We start from the raw sequence: 20,343 nt of genomic DNA on the forward strand, positions 1-20,343 counted from the left end.
CACTAATTAGTGCTGACATCATGTTCTATCTTTGGAAGAATTTGCATCCCAAAGTTTGGGAATTGTTCTCCTTTTTTATGCTTCAAGAACCGGTCGCTCACAGAAAAACCTGTAGAAGCAGCAGAAGGACAGATTTGAACCATAACTGTCTTACTGTGATGTAACAATGTTAAACAGCACTACATCAAATTCACTGTGACACAACATATCAAACTTTCTGTCACTGTCAGCTCTCACTTATCTCTCTTATCTGGAGGTCCCAGTAAGGTAGTTCAGACGTCCAGGAGGGATCCTTATCTGAAGGTTAAACCACCTCAACTGGCTCCATTTGACTTCAGGATTGGAAGTCCTTATCCTCTAACAGCAGCTCCATCAACCATACAAACCCACTGCTCACCAGAAACTCAGAAGAAATCAATGAATCCCACTCATTTTAGATCACTGTGACCTTTCTCTGTTATACAGTACGAAGCATCTCAGCTGCAAAGAGCTTAGAGAACATCAAACAGGCACAAATACAGTCAGCAAAGTAAGGTTGATTTCCAGCTAAACCTTCATTGCATGTTATTGTCCTGTTTTCTTTCAGCGTGTTTCTTGTCTCTTATCTTTCCCCTCATCTTCTCAACACAATGATGTGAGTCACACAGAGCTGAATACACAGGTTTGCTCTTTGTACAGTATATCCTGCCTCAGTCAGTACTTTGGGTACTTTGTGGATCGGCACTGAGCATTCAGCCCATTTCTTTGACCAAAGTACTGCCAGAGCTTTTGGTTATGAGCCCTGACATGCTCAGTTCTCAGTTCTCTGAGTAATGCACCAATTCACAGCAACATTAACCTCAGAGCATTTTAGCATGACAGTCATAATTAAAAAGTATATCCTCTGTCATTTCTAAGGTTTTACATATCAGAACATGATCAAAATAAAAAATACCTGGTCCTCAGCGGTTTTTAAAATGAGGTCAATACAACCACTGATGACAACAAAGCACGACATATTACACTGTGGTCATTATTGATTCAACACAAACTCATCAAAAATGCAGAAGCAGTGTGTGACAAACTAAATAGAACCACCTCTAGCAGTAATAACTTGCAGTAATGGTTTTCTGTATGACTGTATCAGTCTCTCAGTCTTTGTGGATGAATTATAGCCCACTGCTCTTTACAACGATGCTTCAGTTCAGTTGAGGTTTGCAGCATTTATTCATGCACAGCTCTTTAAGGTCCCACCACCAGCGTTTCTATCAGGATGAGGACTGAACTTTGACCCGGCCGCTGCAGCACTTTGATTCTTTTCTTTTCAGCCGTTCTGTTTGGGATCATTGTCCTGTTGATGGCTCATTTTCAAGCCAAGCTTTCATCTGTCAGGCTGGCCTCACATTTGACCCCGAATACTTTGGTATTACTGAGGAGTTCATGGTCGACCCAATGACTGGGCCCAGGTATATGCTGTGTTTGCAGCTGCACTTTCTGCTGAGAAACTGGACACACTGCACAGTTTATGGCAGCGTTTTCTGACTGTGAGCACAGAAATTTCGTTTTACCTGATATATTTGCAAATTTCAACAGCGTGAAATATATTCATTCATCCTGATGTTATTTTGAAGAAAAATATAATTTTATATTTTATTTAATGTGTTGAAAAAAACAGGAGGGGGTGGGCGTGACAAAAAAATTGATGGGATGGCCGCAGCGTCACTGATAGGTTTTAGCTTCTGACTGACAGATTACAAGCACAATAGGCAGACATGTCATGGATTTTGGATGACTGATGGAACATCCATGACCTTCTCGTCTAGTTTTGTCTCAATGAAACTCACAGACGTCTCGTCATGTTTTTGTCATCAAAGAGCCATGTTTATCTCGTCATCGTCTCGTTATCGTCATCGTTAATGAAAACAACACTGCTCCAAGTCCCATAAATGATAAAGATTTTTTGAACTGCATCTACTAACAATAATCAGAGATATTAGAAATAAGAAAGTGACCAACACAATTGTATGCCTGGGCCAACACGTACTGAACAAGTGTCAATGAATCTATCAGTTCCTGTGGCTCCTGATTGTTCTGTAAATAGTTGAACAAAATACATTGCCTGCATTTTATTGTAAATACTTGTATATAACTTGTTGTTCATTAAACATGTTTGTCGTTTTCACAGTAAGTTTTTTTTTTAAATCTTTTTTTCTTTTGGAATTTTATGTTTTTTTTGTTTTGATTTGTTTGTTTTATTAGATTTTAGGTGCAGTGTGTTAATAGTATATTAAAAAAACAAACAAACAATAACTGTACAGTCACACATGTGAGGTTGTGCTGACAAAACCAAAAAAGACAAGGGAAATACTTTTAAGGTGAAGTATAAAGGTAAAATGAAAACTAGCCAAAAATGGCCAATTATATCCCTGACTCCAGAAGTTATTTGGATTACAATGAATTGCACTGTAAGCCATTTTTTCATGCCTGTGTTTAATATACATACTTCATTTGATCCCAAATATCACTGTTTTTTCAGACTGAATCACTGTAGCCTCTCAGAGAGAAGCTGTGAAGCTCTGTCCTCAGTTCTCAGCTCCCAGTCCTCTAGTCTGAGAGAGCTGGACCTGAGAAACAACAACCTGCAGGATTCAGGACTGAAGTTTCTGTCTGCTGGACTGCAGAGTCCACACTGTACACTACAAACTCTCAGGTCAGATCAAGTAATATTTGTTTTTTCAAAATTAACCAGTTAAAGGTTTTAGCCATTTAAGGTTATTGTTGTTGTAACCTTGTAAGGAATTAAGGATGCCTTAAAAAATCAGGATTAAATATTGATAAATCAACTAACTCCTCACCTCACTGCACCCTGATTAAACTTCAGTGTTTGTTTTGTTGTGCATCTTTTATTTTTTCAGACTTAATCACTGTGACCTCTCAGGAGGAAGCTGTGAAGCTCTGTCCTCAGTTCTCAGCTCCCAGTCCTCTAGTCTGAGAGAGCTGGACCTGAGTAACAACAACCTGCAGGATTCAGGACTGAAGTTTTTGTCTGCTGGACTGCAGAGTCCACACTGTACACTACAAAACTCTCAGGTCAGATCAAGTAATATTTGTTTTTTCAAAATTAACCAGTTAAAGGTTTTAGCCATTTAAGGCTATCATTGTTGTAACCTTGTAAGGAATTAAGGATGCCTTAAAAAAATCAGGATTAAATATTGATAAATCAACTAACTCCTCACCTCACTGCACCCTGATTAAACTTCAGTGTTTGTTTTGTTGTGCATCTTTTATTTTCAGACTTAATCACTGTGACCTCTCAGGAGGAAGCTGTGAAGCTCTGTCCTCAGTTCTCAGCTCCCAGTCCTCTAGTCTGAGAGAGCTGGAGCTGAGAAACAATGACCTGCAGGATTCAGGAGTGAAGCTTCTGTCTGCTGGACTGCAGAGTCCACACTGTACACTGGAAAGTCTCAGGTCAGATCAAGTAATATTTGTTTTTTCAAAATTAACCAAAGGTTTTAGCCATTTAAGGTTATTGTTGTTGGAACCTTGTAAGGAATTAAGGATGCATTAAAAAGAAGAACAACAAGAAATACCGAAACAGGATTAAACATTGATAAATCAACTAACTCCTCACTTCACTGTGCAGTGTTTTTTTTTTTGTTTGTTTTTTTTGTGCATCTTTATTTTTCAGACTGAATCACTGTAGCCTCTCAGAGAGAAGCTGTGAAGCTCTGTCCTCAGTTTTTCAGCTCCCAGTCCTCTAGTCTGAGAGAGCTGGACCTGAGAAACAATGACCTGCAGGATTCAGGAGCGAAGCTTCTGTCTGCTGGGCTGCAGAGTCCACACTGTACACTACAAACTCTCAGGTCAGATCAAGTAATATTTGTTTTTTCAGAATTAACCAGTTAAAGATTTTAGCCATTAAAGGTTATTGTTGTTGGAACCTTGTAAGGAATTAAGGATGCATTAAAAAAACAACAACAAGGAAAACCCAAACAGGATTAAATATTGATAAATCAACTAACTCCTCACATCACTGCAATCTGATTGGACTTATACTTCAGTGTTTCTTTTGTTGTTCATCTATTATTTTTCAGACTGAGTAACTGTAACCTGTCAGAGAGAAGCTGTGAAGCTCTGTCCTCAGTTCTCAGCTTCCAGTCCTCTAGTCTGAGAGAGCTGGACCTGAGTAACAATGACCTGCAGGATTCAGGACTGAAGCTTCTGTCTGCTGCAGTGAAGAGTCCACACTGTACGCTGGAAACTCTGAGGTCAGGATTCAGTCTTTTCCACATATTCATTTTATTGTACAAATATCTAACCTTTACAGAATTATCAAGGGACCTTTTTATTTACCTTTTGGTGGATTCTTAGACTCTGTTACTGTCTAAAAAATTTTTATAGTCACATTTTTGTTTATTTGTTAACAAAAATTACTTAATGCATTGATCAATTAGAGATTTAGGCCTATTTGCATCCATAACACACTAACATACTTCTTTCATACTGGTAGGATAGTGTCCAAATGACATGTTTAGGTGTCTGTTGGACATTAACATAAATGAATTCATATCTCATAACCCATGATCTCCATACTATATTTAGACCTAAAATATCAGAAAACTTGTGATAGAAATGTCTTATTATAAATAATCAATGTAGAATGTTATTTGTGATATTGGGTCGCTGGTTGTTTTTCAGTGTAATGAAACATCTGGAATTTTACAGTTCATATTTTTAATAGCTGATTTCTCAAAAATGAGATTTTAATCTGATCCTGAGTCAGAAATCTTTTTTTCTTCCATCCAAACCTTCCAGTTTCATTTCGCTCTGTATTCAGAAGGTTTTTACAGAGCTGTTTGTTCATTATCAGAGTTATACAACATTTTATTCCTAAAGAAAAATACAGATGTAAATAATCAGACGGTTTCTGGTTGGAAAAAATTTAACAAAACTTTAGACTCTCACTTTATCCAGTGATCAGATTTTTGTTCTGAAAAATGGAAATCAGCACATATTTCAAGAGAAAATGGCCTGTTTACCTTATTTATACATAGAATCAAAATATTAATAATAACTAGAAAAAAGTGTTTTTTTTTCCAGCTGAAAGATTTGACCTGCTATGCCTACAAATTCTTAAAACGCCTAATACTTAATTTGCTGAAAATCTTAATTACTTTAGATCATAAAAATATGAACCACAGTGCAAAAAGTAGCAGAACCAAAACTTCATATTGCACTAAATAAAGGGGACAAAGTGTTGAAGTCTGAACTGCATTTGTTCAAATGACTCCACAAAACATTTAAATGAAGCCAAACTGGGAGCTGAACGCCATCAGAAACAAGAAGGTCTGATTTTGAATGCATGGAGCTGAATATCATTACTTTAATAAATGTTCAACGAACTGAACCAACTTGTAATAAAAATAGTCTGAATAGATGAACAAACATGAAACATTCAAAGATGGTTCAGTAAAAGTATAAAATGTAGAACAAGGTGAAAGTTTAAGAATTTAAAAGTATTTAGAAACTAATTTTAAAACATTGAAAAACTGAGTGCGAGCTGCAGCTTTTTAAGCTGGCACAGATTTTAATACTACAATAATGTGCTCACAGTAAACAGGTGGAGAGGCTGCAGAGTCTGAGGCAGGTGTAGACAGATTACTCAGTAAAGGGCTGGACACAGTTTGGGGCACACAGGTGTACCTAATAAAATGACTTGTGTGAGTGTGTTGTTGTGTGTCTCTGAGCCCTGGTCAGAGTCGTATTAGCTGTGTGTTGTGTTACGCCCCTCTGTGAGCCCTACTCTCTTTGTAGTGGCACTGAGAGAGTTTCAGGTGCTGCCTCTGCTGATTATCTGCACCTGATGTGTGGATACAGGCATGTATGAGGGCAGCTTTGCAGGGCTCACCAGTGATGAGAAAATGAAGCTTTTGTGAAGCACTGAATCACTTGGACCAACTGTTTCGAAAATAGGTTCATTACTCGAAGCTTCAATTATAGCGCCCTCTCCTGGAAAAGTGCAATGTTTTCATCTACACACCTGCATGCACACACTCACACACCTCAGTGATCTGAAGCATCTTTGCATTGTTTGAGGCGCACACGTTATGACCAAATATCATGATATCAGGTTCTATTGCAATAAAGATGGATGAATGTGTGTGTTTGTTATTGAGCAGAGTGCTATGAAAACATGGCATTAACTGGGTGTGATTGTGTAACTACCGCTTTAGCGTTATCTTGATACGACAGCGTCCGTCATCACGTTGAAAGGACGAGCCAGCAAAGGTTGTCTTTAATTCATAACTCAGCAGTAACTGTTGGTCATAACAACGCTAAAACTGTGAGAGTATGAACCTGCTGACTGTCTCGCTCTCGCTCCTTCATTCATAACCAGCGAATCACCTGAACCAGTCACGTGATTCATTCCAAGAAAGAAGCATTTGCTGCTTCATACGTCATATGTCACATGATTTTTTTCGTCCTGAAGCTTCGAAGCAGTGGTTCTCTGGAGTTCTAAGCCCAGGGTTCGAAGCACGTATTGAAGCTTCAGTTTCAAACTCCCATCACTAGGGCTCACCACTTTCTGCTCTTCTGCTCGCTCGGTTTCAATGGTTTTTAGCAGCGCTTACCAAGGGACATAAAATAAACCCATTTAATCAACAGCTCGTTTCTGATTGGTCGCTGTTTTTTACCATCACCCCCTCCAACCTCCCCTCCCCAACCCAGTAACACACACGCGCACACACACACACACACACACACACGCACACACACACACTCTTGTGTTTCTATGTCATTAATATTTATAGAATAATTTCAGACTAATCTAACAGTTTAGTGGACTGAAGCCTGTCTGAATGCAGTCTATATGAAATGAGTGCTGCAGTAAACAGCTAAGATGAGCAGTTCCACTTTAACATGAACTAATGCTGAAGAAGCCACATCAGCACAGCTGTCAAGTCTCCCATTTTGGCCGTGAAACTCCCGTATTTTACCCCTCTGTCCCGCCTTCCTCCTGTATTATTATTTTCCTGTAAATTTCCCATATTTTGATATATTTTTTTAAAGAATTCCTGTGCTGCTCCAAACTGAATTCTGTTACTAACCTGCCACCTGCAGAAGCCTGGGTGGCAGTTCTCGCGAGGTTGGTGACGACAGCGGGAACGAACCCAGAAAAACAACTGGACCTCTGTTGGGCTCAGAGTTGCCAACTTAGTAGCTTTTCAGACCCCTGTAGTGACTTTTTCCCAAAAACCAACTAGCGACAGTGAAATCCTCCACTGTCACAGTATTGACATGTAAGGAGAGACGAGTGTGAAGTGGTTCAGATTCTCAGCACTCTTCTCTTTTCCTGAGTCCTTATTAATTCTCCTGCCACCTCCCAGGTTAGGAAAAGGAGATATGAGACACTTTTAGGATGTCCACTTTGTCTCAGGCTCACTTTGTCCTCCTCAGGTGCTGCCGCCTCTCTGGATCCTCCTTCTAGTTTTTCATGGCTTTTTTCTTCTGCACTTTGTTTCCATCAAACTAATCAAAGGTTCAGTCAGTCTGCTTCTTCATCTGGATCAACACTCCAGGACATGACAGGATACCAAGGCCAGATGTTCTTGTGCAGCACAAACACTTTTTCAAAGCTTTTTTCCAAATGTTGAACTTGGCTGTGGAAGCAGCTCCCAGTTTGAGTCCAGGAGACAGACCCCCTCTCTGCTTTAAGATCAGCTTCAAACTTTCCTTTTGGATCAAGCTTCTAGTTGGAGCTGGATCAGGTGACCCTGAAGCCTCCCTTAGTTCTGCTGCTATAGGCTCAGGGCTGCTGCTGGACTTCCCATGATGCATTTCTTCTGCACTCCCTCTTTTCCCTCCTGATGCTTTGATCTGCCACTACTGCAGCTCCTTAACTTTGCTCTTCTCTCTCCTTAGTTTGTGTTTGGTTCTTGTCTCTCTGAGCTCATCTCTGCTCTCTTCTCTTTGCCCTCACACTGAAACCAGTCATGGTCCGAGCTCCTCCTGGAGCCTGTTTTCATTTAATTTAATCTCTTTATTCACAAACTTTAAGATGGATACATGTGCACAACACCACCCTGTAAGATTGTAAAAGGGGAAACTCCAAGAAGCTGCTTTAGCTTATACAGGGACCCCAGGAACAAAAAAACCAAACAAAAAACATTACATTACAGTACAAAAACAATACAGTAATCCATACCCCCACACTAAAATCAAGTCAAAACATTTTGTTATTTCACATCCTCCACACACATTCCATTACCTGGTATCACACATTATTATTGTTTTGAATATAATATACACTTATCAAACCTTATCACATTTCATACTTCTTACAGCCGTACTCACAAAGCACACAAAAAAGAAACATCAGTGTATTCGAGGTGACAAATTCATCCTTATACTTTCTATCCAGATATTATTAGGAAATTAAATTGGACATAATAATTAGTTGATAATGGATTTACATAAATTTATAAATATATACTGATTTTTATATCTGGTTTTACTGTTTGTTAAGTATAATGTTGTAATAGTTCATCTTTCAAAAGTTTCTTAAATATCTTTAGAGAAGATGATGTTTGTATTGTGCTGTTAATTTCATCCCAGATCTCCAAACCTTTGCATGTGATGCTAAAACTTGTACATTTCAGTTTGCGTTTTTTCCCCTTCAGCTGATTTTTCCTTCTAGTATTGTGTTCGTGGGTTGGATAGATTATTGGAATAAGCTGGCAAAGTCTTTCATTTAGTTTGTGCACTACATTAAATATCATGCATGCATTATGAAGAGTGTTGCTCTCAGTGAGCTTCAGAAGGTTAAGCTTATAAAAAAAGGGGAACGGAAGGAGCATTGAACTCAGACCATGTTATGGCGCGTATCACTTTCTTCTGCAAAGCAAGTAGTTCATCAAGATAGCTTGGATACGTGTTACACCATATGATATTGCAGTAATTCAAATGTGGTTCGAATAAGGTATGATACAACGTTATGAGAGCTTCAAGAGGGAGATAATGTCGGAGTCTATAAAACAAGCCAACCTGTTTAGATAATCGAGTTCTCAATTCATCAATATGCTTTTTGAAATTAAGAATTCATAAATATATATTCCTAGAAATTTGTGTGTGAACTCTTTCGATGATCCTTCCGTTAATCTTGATATGTACATTTTCAATATTTTACGATTTTTTTATGGAACGGAATATAATACAGTGGGTTTTATTAATGTTTAATGATAATTTATTACATTTAAGCCAGATATCTACTTTAGTTAATTCTTTATTAATTATATTTTGGAGATAATCCATATTTTTATGAGAAAAAATAAGTTGTGTCATCTGCAAAAATAATTTTGTGTAGTATATCTGATGAATTTATAAAGTCATTAAAGTAAATAATAAAAAGAAGAGGACCTAATATAGATCCTTGTGGTACACCACATTTAATTGTTTTTAATTGTGATTTGCTGCTGTGTATTTGTACATAGTGCTCCCTTTCAAATAGAAAGCTTCTGAACCAGTTAAGTGCAATAACACCATAACACCATAATGCTCAAGTTTTCCCAACAAAATTTCAAAATTTATAGTATCAAATGCTTTCGATAAATCAAGGAAAATACCCAATCCACATTCACCATTTTCGACAGCATCATTTATTTTCTCAATGAGATCACGAATTGCCATGCACGTTGTACTCTTTTTCCTGAAGCCATACTGTGATGGAGTAAGTATGTCCAGCTTATCCAAGTACCCATACAGCCTATTATAAACAATTTTCTCAAATACTTTGGAGAGAGTAGGCAGTATAGATATTGGACGGTAATTTTGCATGTTATTTTTATCCCCAGTTTTAAATATTGGAATGATTTTGCAGTCTTCATTTTTTAGGCACAACACCATGTATTATAGAAAGATTTATACAACAGGCAAGTGGTTCGTTAATTTCAAGCGCAATAAATTTTATTATTTTACTGCAAATACCATCCACCCCTTCTGTACAGGAGCTTTTCATACCCGATATGGTTTTAAGCACTTCCGCTCCATCAGTTGGCTTCAGGAAAATTGATTTAATATAATTCCCTTTCAAGTATTGTTGATATGCAGCCCCCCTGGTGGCTTTATGATCTTTGATAATGATTGTCCTATAGAATTGAAGTGGTTGTTTAAAACTGTTGGTAAGGTCTTCATCTCCTTGTTTGCATTTAGTGTCAGGAAGGACAGTTGTTTTTTTACCCCGGCTGAAAACTTTATTTAGTACTTTTCATTGGAAGCATCTTTCTGTCAGAGGGAGTTCTTCCTTCCCACCATCACCAAGTGCTGCTCACAGTGGATTGTCTGATGGTTGGGGCTTTCTCTCTAAGATTGGAGGCTGTTACCTTACACTGTTACACAACCTGAGATGATGCTGTTGTCTGTTGGCAATTGTCACTTACTATATAAGCTTTATAATCAGAACTGCAGTAGAAGCTGACAACCACAGTCTGGATATTCTTGGGGAGACTTTTATTGTAGAAAATTGTGCTGATGGCATCTTGAATTTACACAGTCACCCACTCTAACTCTGCAATATTATATCATTCATACTGAACAATATCTATCACTCCTATATTGTGTAATATCCAATATTCATTCACCAAGTGCGGTACTCACCATCTTCATTATTGTATGTATACACTTTTTTTTTTAGTGTGTATATTTTTATACATTCTCTTATTTTCTGTATTTTTTTTATACATTGTTTTATTTTCTGTATATTTTTAGAAGTTCTTATTCATATTTTGTATTTTAGAAAGTTTGACTTTATAACAGGACTGAACAGGAGTGGCCCTCCAATCTCATTTTACATCCTGTATAATGACAATAAAGGCATTCTATTCTATTCTATTCTATTGCTGACATTTGCTTTATCAGCTGATTGCAGTCTGTACACTCAGTCTGACTCCAGCTTGTTGCTCCGATGAACCACCTCTACAGCTGACTCAGACTCTCCTCCACATGGTCCTCATTTATTAAATGCTCTACAAACTGAAACATTATGACTAGTATCTGCATTTTCCATTTCAGTGCAGCTAGCCAACAATGAAGAACTGCTGACTGTTTTACTGAGTGAAAGTGGACAGTATATCCTTGGTTCTTACATAAACTCATTGCTGCAGCCAGGGACTGTACAAAAGTGAACCCCTTAGGCTGCTGTTTAGTTTGTTTCCTAGTTTTCCACTGAAATGTTGGTTCTGTCACTAGTTAGCTAACAAACTATTGTAAACCTGCTAGCAGTAACCAACCAACCCAGTGATGTCACATCCTGTACTGGCACAAGATGGTGATATACATATTCTAAAAAAATTTAAAGACTTTTTTTTCTTAAATCCAGCTTCACAGACAGTTAAATCTATGACAGTTTTTAGAGCAGGGCTCCATGGTCGAAATGGTCCTTTATGCATGTAGTTTTCATTTCCACTTTAATTTACATTTTAAATATTATCAAATCCAGTAACTCCTCACAGCAGGCAAGGAGTCAATATACTTTAACACCAGTGTTTTTATTTTATTTTTTGTGATCTTTATTCTTCAGGCTGAGTGGCTGTTTCCTCTCAGAGAGAAGCTGTGAAACTCTGTCCTCAGTTCTCAGCTCCCAGTCCTCCAGTCTGAGAGAGCTGGACCTGAGTGATAATGACCTGCAGGATTCAGGAGTGAAGCTTCTGTCTGCTGGACTGCAGAGTCCACATTGTACACTGGAAACTCTCAGGTCAGGATTTCATAAACAGCTAATGCTTAAAGAAATATCACTTACCTTTTATTTATCTTTGGGTGGATTATTAGACTCTAAATTATTGTCTTTAAAGATATTCATAAGACTGCAGGAATTTTTGAGTCATTTTTGATCAGTTTATGTCCCTTAATGTTTGTATTAAAGTAGGGCTGCAATGATTCCTTGTTGTGCTCGTTGTGCTGAAAATTTCAGCTATTTTTTTCTTTACTTCAGCTATTAGCTCCCAGAATGGATTGCTGTAACCAGTTTGCTTGTGGGCGCTGCTATTAGCACTAACAATCATTTGGTACTAGAAGCCCTTTACTGGGAAACAGCTGGAGGTCCTTCATCAACCACCTGATGAGCAACATGAAGCGAACATCAGCAGTACGGAAGTTAAAATATGGAGATGAATTATTAATACAACAACAGTACTACTTATCCGAGTACTTGATAAATTTATGGAATAATCAATAAAATACTTGATTACTTAAAAATAATTGTTCCAGCCCTACATTAAAGATAAGTATAGTAATGCCTTTCTTCCTATTGTAATTCGTTATTATCAGGCTGTCCTAAAAGCTCCCTGAAAAGCCTTCAGCTGATCCAAAATGCTGCAGCCAGAGTACTGACAGGGACTAGAAAGAGAGAGCAGATTTCTCCCATATTGGCTTCTCTTCATTGGCTCCCTGTTAAATCCAGAATTGTTGGATTCTTCTGGTTTTTTCTGTAATATTTTAGGGTCTGTGATACAGTACTGAACAACTGTAGATAAGGGTGGTCATTTATTGTTACTTTATGAAGCTGACTTTAATTGAATAGATGGATAAATAAGGGTCGTTGTATCTTAAAAAAGGAAGAACAAAGACAAAGTGCTCACAGATGGATTGTTGTTTTGTGTGTCTGCAGTCTGTCAGGCTGTCTGATCACAGAGGAAGGCTGTACTTCTCTGGCCTCAGCTCTGAGCTCCAACCCCTTCCATCTGAGAGAGCTGGACCTGAGCTACAATCATCCAGGAGACTCAGGAATGAAGCTGCTGTCGGCCGCACTGAAGGATCCACGCTGGAGACTGGACACTCTCAGGTATGGAGAGGATGTCTGATAGAGGAGGAAGAGCTGGAAGCATTTCCTGTGTCCTTCACTCACTTCCTGTTTGTTTCATGCACATATGACCTCAACAATCACACATGCAGGAACATTTTTCCTTTGCTCACAACAAAAACACTCTTGGAAGTGAACAATAAGGGATATTAATGTAGGGGGTCTCCAAGGAGAACGTCTCCAGGAACAAGTTGTAGATATCTCAGGATATTTAACAGTGCAGGATTTTGGGAAAACTCGTTTTTCCCTCTGAGCCTGATTCAGATCAGATGAATGTGTGCACAGAGAGGCCGAGGACATATTGATCCGAGCTTCCTACAAACACTGGAAGCAGGAAACTGTTAGCCTAGCTTGATCCAAAGAAGAACAAACTGATCAAAGTTTTCTAATCAGAGCTGTGGTAGAAGCTGACAGCTACAGGGAGATGTTTTCATTTAAAGGCAGCAGCCCTGCACAAATGCATTTCTGTGTTTCTGCTGCTTTCATAGACAAAGGTCACAGTGTGCTTTGAAAAGCCAACACACACTATACAATAATGGAAGTGACAACAATGCAATAAATCAGTGCATTTAGAGAGGAGCCAGGTGCAGATCCAGAGGCAGGAAGGAAGTGAGAAAAAGGAGCGTTTATTGGGCCAAATGCAAAAGTCCAAAAACACAAAGTCCATCAAAGAGAAATCCAAGCAGGCAGGAAAAGAGGACAGGATATCCACTGGGAGCTACCTGCAAACCAGAGACAGGTGGGAGCAAAGCACAGGTACAGACGCTGAGAGACGAGCTGATTGGACGGTGTGTCCGTGTCAGGATTGGTGGGCTTTTGGAATTCTTCCTGGATGCTGTTGCTGCTGTCGCTTGTTCTTGGATTAAGGATTACACACTTGGGACTGTGAAGGAACGGTGGGAGGGGTCCTGACCCACAGCCTGGATAGGCCCGCTCTGGTACCCTTACCTGTTTCTGGAAGCTTCTGACCAGGGCCGCTGATAGGCTCTGAAACATTGGGGGCGGAGCCTAAAATCTGTGTGTGTGTGTGTGTGTGTGTGTGTGTGTGTGTGTGTGTTACACTCACTCCCAGCTGGACTCACACAGGACTCGTGACTGTGTAGTCACATGGTGTATTTTGTTAATCTCCACAGTTTGTATAATAATGATAATAATATCACAATAATAATAATCCTAAATAATAATATAATCTAATAATCAATAGTGATTTTTAGCTGTCCTGTGATGTAATTTGATCCAACACTTTGTAACATGAGTCAGCAGCAGATACAGAGTCACCATTGGCAGTGACGAGCAAACAAAAGTCTCTTTATGTCTCAACACTGATGCTTTTAGTAACAGCTGATCCACTCTGATGCTGTTTGAAGACATTTAAAGCTTTTTATTTTGGGCTACACATTCACACATTTATCATTCAGTAACAATTGTTTCTTGCATCAAATGTTTGGAGCAGCAAATGTGATGATTTAAAGGCTTCTAGCTGCTCTCAAAGGAAAGTTTTTGATCCAGCAGCAAATTTGTTCATATTTCCAGATGATGAGGAGATTTATTGCATTTCAAATGCAGTTAATAGTCTCGGCACCGTGTCCGGGGAAAATGAGCACAGCTGTTTTTGGATCAATGCTTTCTACATTTTCAGATCAAAAATCATCTGTTTCATTGATTTCACTGCATCAAGCCCAAATTTCCTTCTTCAGGATGATGTTCTTGTAGATTCAATGTTTGTGCAGTGATGCAGCCTCTGAGCAGAGACTCTGATGCTGTTGGAATGAGGATGTCTGACACACAACTGTCTAACACACAGTTTGTCAGCGTCACAGTGTTGTGTTGTAGCAGAAGCTGCAGGGAGGGCTCTGCTCTGACCTTTGAACTCTGTTTTTATTTTTCTCAGCAAATCTTCTTTCATGCATTAAAGCCTTAACCCTAACCTGACCTGCTGCAGGCAAGAGGGCGGAGCCACCCCTAAGCTCCACCCCTGAGCCCCGCCCCCTGAGCTCCGCCCCTGAGCCCCGCCCCTGAGCCCCACCCCTGAGCCCCGCCCCTGAGCCCCGCACCTGAGCTCCACCCCTGAGCTCCGCCCCTGAGCCCCACCCCTGAGCTCCGCACCTGAGCTCCACCCCTGAGCTCCGCCCCTGAGCTCCACAGAGGAAGTTGTTCTTCTTGGTGTGATTATTCTGCGTGATGTAGTCGCAGATTTCAGAGCCAGTTTTCCATTTTGAGCTCATTTCCAGCTTCAAGTCTTTTAACAACCTTGTGCAGTTTGCAGATCTTCTAAGTTCTCAGCTGGAAGACAAAAGCTGCAAATTCCCTTCAATGAGTCATTTTGAATTGACGTTCAAATGAAGATTCAAATGTTGTTCCAGTGTGAAAACAATGTGTAACTGGAAGATCCTGTGAAGCACTGCTGAAAGACAAAGAGCCCAACACGTGGACATCCTCTGTTCTAACATCATTTCAGCTGTTGTGTTAAATCCTCTTGACTTTTGTGCCTTTCTGACTGTATAAAGGACACTTTGAGACAAAAACAGGAAAACAATCTGATGGTGCTGCAGACTAATCCACAGGATCTGATCTCCTTGATCCGTGGATCATTTTCCTATACTTGTCATATTCAAAGGTCAGACATCTTCAAGTGTGTGTGTGCCTCTGAAGCACAGCTGTGACTCTGTCACTTCTTTTCCTCTACTTAATGATGGAGAAGAAGTTTGATGAGACCAGTGCTGCATTTGAATGCTTTCTTTCTCATCAACAACATCCAGACTGAAAGCTTCAAAGAATGAACTCCAAAGGGTTCAAACAGGCTCCCACTGGCCATCAGTGCCTCTGCCTGTAGCCGGGTCAGACCTGCAGCTGCAGGGTTTTGATGCTGATCTGAGAACAGTTCAATGATGCGGTCATCCCTCGTGGTGCTCGCAGCTTCACTTTCATCGGCCCTAAAGGGAAATTAGCCGTGCGGCCGAGCCAGAACAAAAACATGTAGAAAACAGAGACGCAGACGCTCAGAGTAAGACAGGAAATAACCTCTGACCCCCCTCCTCCTTTCAGGGCGGAGCCTGCTGGAGTGCGATGGCTGAGACCAGGTCTGAGGAAGTGTAAGTGTGTTTTTAATGTGATTGATGAAAACAAAGCAGCACACATTCAACCATCTTCAAACTGTCACATCACTCATTCACATCTCTGATGTCAGGAGTCATCATCAAAGTGTCAATCAATGAACAGATGATGGATCAATAACTGCAGCTGGATTGTGTTTGTTCTCTCCATCAGATTCCTGTCAACTCACAATCGACACAAACACAGTGAACACAGAGCTACAACTGTCTGACAACAACAGGAAGGTGACACATGTGAAGGAGGTTCAGTCATATCCTGATCATCCAGACAGGTTTGATGTGTGTGATCAGCTGCTGTGTAGAAATGGTCTGACTGGTCGCTGTTACTGGGAGGTCGAGTGGAGAGGAAACGTTTTTATATCAGTGAGTTACAGAAGAATCAGAAGGAAAGGAGGCAGTAATGACTGTTTGTTTGGATGGAATGATCAGTCCTGGAGTCTGAGCTGCACTGATGATGGTCCTCGTTCTGTCTGGCACAATAACAGAGTAACATCCATCTCCTCCTCCTCCTCCTCCTCCTCCTCTGGCTCTAACAGAGTAGCAGTGTATGTGGACTGTCCTGCTGGCACTCTGTCCTTCTACAGAGTCTCCTCTGACACTCTGATCCACCTCCACACCTTCAACACCACATTCACTGAACCTCTTTATCCTGGGTTTATGTTCTGGTCTCCTGGTTCCTCAGTGTGTGTGTGCTGAGCTGAGTGTAAAGAGCGTCCTCCTGTTAGAGAAACACTCTGACTGTTGAACAGATAGTTCAGTCTGTACATGTCTGTCTCTTTCACTCTCAAACACGTTTTCACATTCATGGATTCAATCAGTTGATGTTTGAAACTGTTCTCAATGTTTCCTTGTAAACTTCTTCCTCTTCAGTCCTTTAAAGATGGAAGCTGCCATTATTCCAGGATCCACATGTTGTTTTTCTGTCTTTTTCCACTCAAAGCTTCACAGTGAATATCAGGATGTTGTGTTTCTCTGACGCTCACTTCACAACCAGCTCCTCTGCATTTTCAACAAGTCTGAGCTCCTTCAAATCAATCCAAATCTTTGATTTCTCTTTCTTAATGCCATTTTTCCAACCTCTCCACATGCTCTTACTGTTGGACTCATTTTTGGAAGCTGTGATGGGAACTTTCCTGACTCAGGGTCAAAGGTCACAGCCAGATGTGCAGCAGAAACAAAGCAACACTTGGCTGTTTTTCCTGAAGCAGAGAGGAGCGGCTCATCCTGCTCTGGAAAACAGCCAAAACTCAAAGCTGATCTTAGCTTCACTTTAACATCAAAATCTTCAATCTGAATTCATGAAATGAAATCTCATGAAAACTGCTCACATTAAATGTGAAGAGGAAAAAGCCAACAGAAATGTGATGACTATAAATCAATGATTTCTTCTGAACACATAAATCCATTTCAGCTCCATGTGAAATAATGAGAGGCTTGTATGTTATTGTCTGTTATTGTTCTAATGATAAGAATGGAGCAGAGACAGGCTGAGGTGGACAAAGGTTTATTTCATGTGGAAAACAATTTCATTTTTTAAGCACTCGCTTCATTTTTTTCTTTTCTGTTTTTGACAAATCAAAAAACACAAAAGGCTCGTTTTTCATTTTTTCTTCACCAATTTTGAAATGCTAGTTGGGAAACGAGCCATTTTCCAATTTTTGTTTTCTGATTCCTGAAGGAAAATTGAAAGATTTAGAAAAAAGTTCCCATTTATACCCTCACCTTAAAGTTATTGTTTATCAGTGGGAAATTAAAGAAAATCAAACCATACCAGCTGCTTTTGTGTTGTTTCAGCTAACCTAAATTTACATTTTGGAAAAATCAATTTTTGCCTGTTTTAATACTGTAAAAAAATCGATGGCTCTCTTTACCCTGTGAACTGGTCCAACTTCCCCCGTGCCAAACTTTTTTTGTGATGTCATATTTCCAGAGCTGTTTGTTATAGACTCATTCTTTTTTTTTTTTTTTTTTTTTTTTTATTCAATTTATTTCGAACAATCAAAATAAAATAAAAAACAACAGCGAAAAATAAATAAACGTGTAGGAAAATAAAACATACATATATCCATATATGCATATATACACATATTCACCATTATAACAAATGCAAATCAAACATCAATAAATAAATAAATAAAATGACCAGCAATGTATTTTATAACAATCTCAAGGTGTTCGAAAAGGGAGCAGGAAGAAGCAATAGCTTATCTAGTCCTGTCCCCATTGCCTTTTACAAGTTCATAATTAAACTGAATTATAATATTAACCAAACATTTTAACCAAACATGCATACTCTAACACCAGCATGCATGGCTACACACACCTACCCATGCCAAAGTGCCCTGTGATACAATCTACCCAATCTTCTATAGATCATTTTAATGTACATGAAGCTACAATCCAACAATAACAAAAATAACAAAACATCTCATTCGTATTTATACACATTATTTATATGCTCCTTATATTTTTTCTTGAATTGTGCAATAGTTGTACTTAACTTAATTTCATCATCTAGACCAGTGGTCCCCAACCTTTTTTGAGCCGCGGACCGGTTTAGTGTTAGAAAATATTTCCACGGACCGGCTTTTAAGGTGTGGCGAATAAATACGTCAAAATAAATGATATGACCATAACCAAGTGTGATATTTTCTACGTATAATAATAAAAAACGGGAATCCACTTTGTATTCGTATGCAACTCTATCAGCAGCGTTCTCGTAACATCCCGCCTCAACATGAATAACAGGCTCTCTGCCCACAGCGCTCCCTGGTCAGCTGTTAGAGCCATGGTAAAACATGCCTTCAAAATAAGATACACCGCAAAAACAAATACAGTAGAAATCACCTGAGTCGGATTCAAATGGCCCAGTTTGGGGTCTATTATCGAATTTCGCTGCAATGGCTTCTGCTTCATCTATGAATTTGCTTCTGCAAATTTTATAATCTGAAATTTTACTCGTAAGTGCAAGTTTGTAGCTTACACTTTCCACGATTGTCCCCGGTGAAATGAACTGATATAAACACTAAAACAATTTCCAGGCGTTGTTAGTGTGTGTGTAGTTGTGCATGAACGAGCCGATGCATGGAAGTGGGCGGACAGGAGCTGAGGAGGGTTTTAGCGCTAAACTCATCCAGTTTATGCGATCACATTTAACTGGAAATTTATTACAATGGGACCAGATTTTTCATCCGAGGTAGGTGAATATCCGACGGATTTATGTGATGATTTTATTGGAATTAATGTTAGGAAAAATCAGGACCTGCAGATGCCATCCAACTAGAGCGAAAACCCGATTTGTGCGACTTCGACTTGTTTCTCTGATACTCATTTTTGCTGGCTTCTGGTTTGACTGGGTTCGGCCGATTTCACATGGAGCGTGGCTGCAGAGCCGCGGTGTCAAGCGCTGGAGAGTCAGTTTGATGGCTGGGTCTACCTCACTGCTATCCCCGGTGTTGATAAATAAAAATGGTAAATGGACTAGTTCTTACATAGCGCTTTTCTACTCTTGTTGAGCACTCAAAAATTTAAAGAAGCGTTATGTAGGTCAACCAACCGATTTCGTTAGACAGGCCTGAAGCTTCTGGGTTTAATTTTAGCGGTGACGTATCATGTGAGCAGAAACCTCTTGACACGTCAAGAGGAAGTCATGGAGGGAAGTAACGGAGCGAATCCGCCCATTTTTCAAAATAAAATATAGTTTAGGCGCAGATAATAAGTAAAACGGAAATAATTTAAGTTATTTATTCTTTATGTGCGGTCCGGTACCAAATGTCCCACGGCCCGGTACCGGTCCACGGCCCGGGGGTTGGGGACCTCTGATCTAGACCATTCCACAAACGCACTCCACAAACTGATACACACATACTTTTAAGATTTGAGCGAACACATGGTTGAACAAAGTTACATTTCCCTCTTAGATCAAACCTTCCTTCTCTATATTTAAAGAAATTTTGAATATTCTTTGGAAGCATACTGTTTTTTGCTTTAAACATCATCTGAGCAGTTTTAAATTTTACTAAATCCATAAATTTCATAAGTTTTGATTTAAAGAATAGTGGATTTGTGTGTTCCCTATACCCAACATTATATATCATTCTCAGTGCTCTTTTTTGCATAATAGATATTTTTTGTAGAGAACTCTTATATGTGTTACCCCAAACTTCAACACAATACTCCAAATATGGTAGTAACATTGTACAGTATAAAGTGTGCAAAGTTTTAATATTCAAGATATGCCTATTTTTCCCTATAATCCCTATAATTTTTGCCATCTTATTACACACATGTTTGATATGGGGTTTCCAACATAACTTGTGGTCCAATATTACTCCTAGAAACTTATGTTGAAAAACTTGCTCAATCCTTACATTATTAAATTCTAACTTTACCATAGTA

At 39.3% G+C, this 20,343-nt stretch overlaps 1 long non-coding RNA gene across 2 annotated transcripts; it reads left to right on the plus strand.

Moving 5' to 3' along the window:
- The first annotated feature begins 2,515 nt into the window (after positions 1-2,515).
- Positions 2,516-15,924, plus strand: LOC115785109 (uncharacterized). 2 transcript variants are annotated; one of them, XR_004020325.1, is made up of 5 exons: positions 2,516-2,689; positions 3,274-3,842; positions 4,074-4,247; positions 12,641-12,814; positions 15,878-15,924. It is a non-coding gene; the product is annotated as an uncharacterized LOC115785109 (long non-coding RNA). The 2 variants fall into 2 exon arrangements; XR_004020324.1 differs by lacking the exons at positions 12,641-12,814; positions 15,878-15,924 and adding an exon at positions 11,555-11,602.
- The last annotated feature ends 4,419 nt before the right edge of the window (positions 15,925-20,343 follow it).

Source organism: Archocentrus centrarchus, chromosome 8 (genome assembly GCF_007364275.1).
Source record: "Archocentrus centrarchus isolate MPI-CPG fArcCen1 chromosome 8, fArcCen1, whole genome shotgun sequence".
NCBI classification, from domain to species: Eukaryota; Metazoa; Chordata; class Actinopteri; order Cichliformes; family Cichlidae; genus Archocentrus; species Archocentrus centrarchus.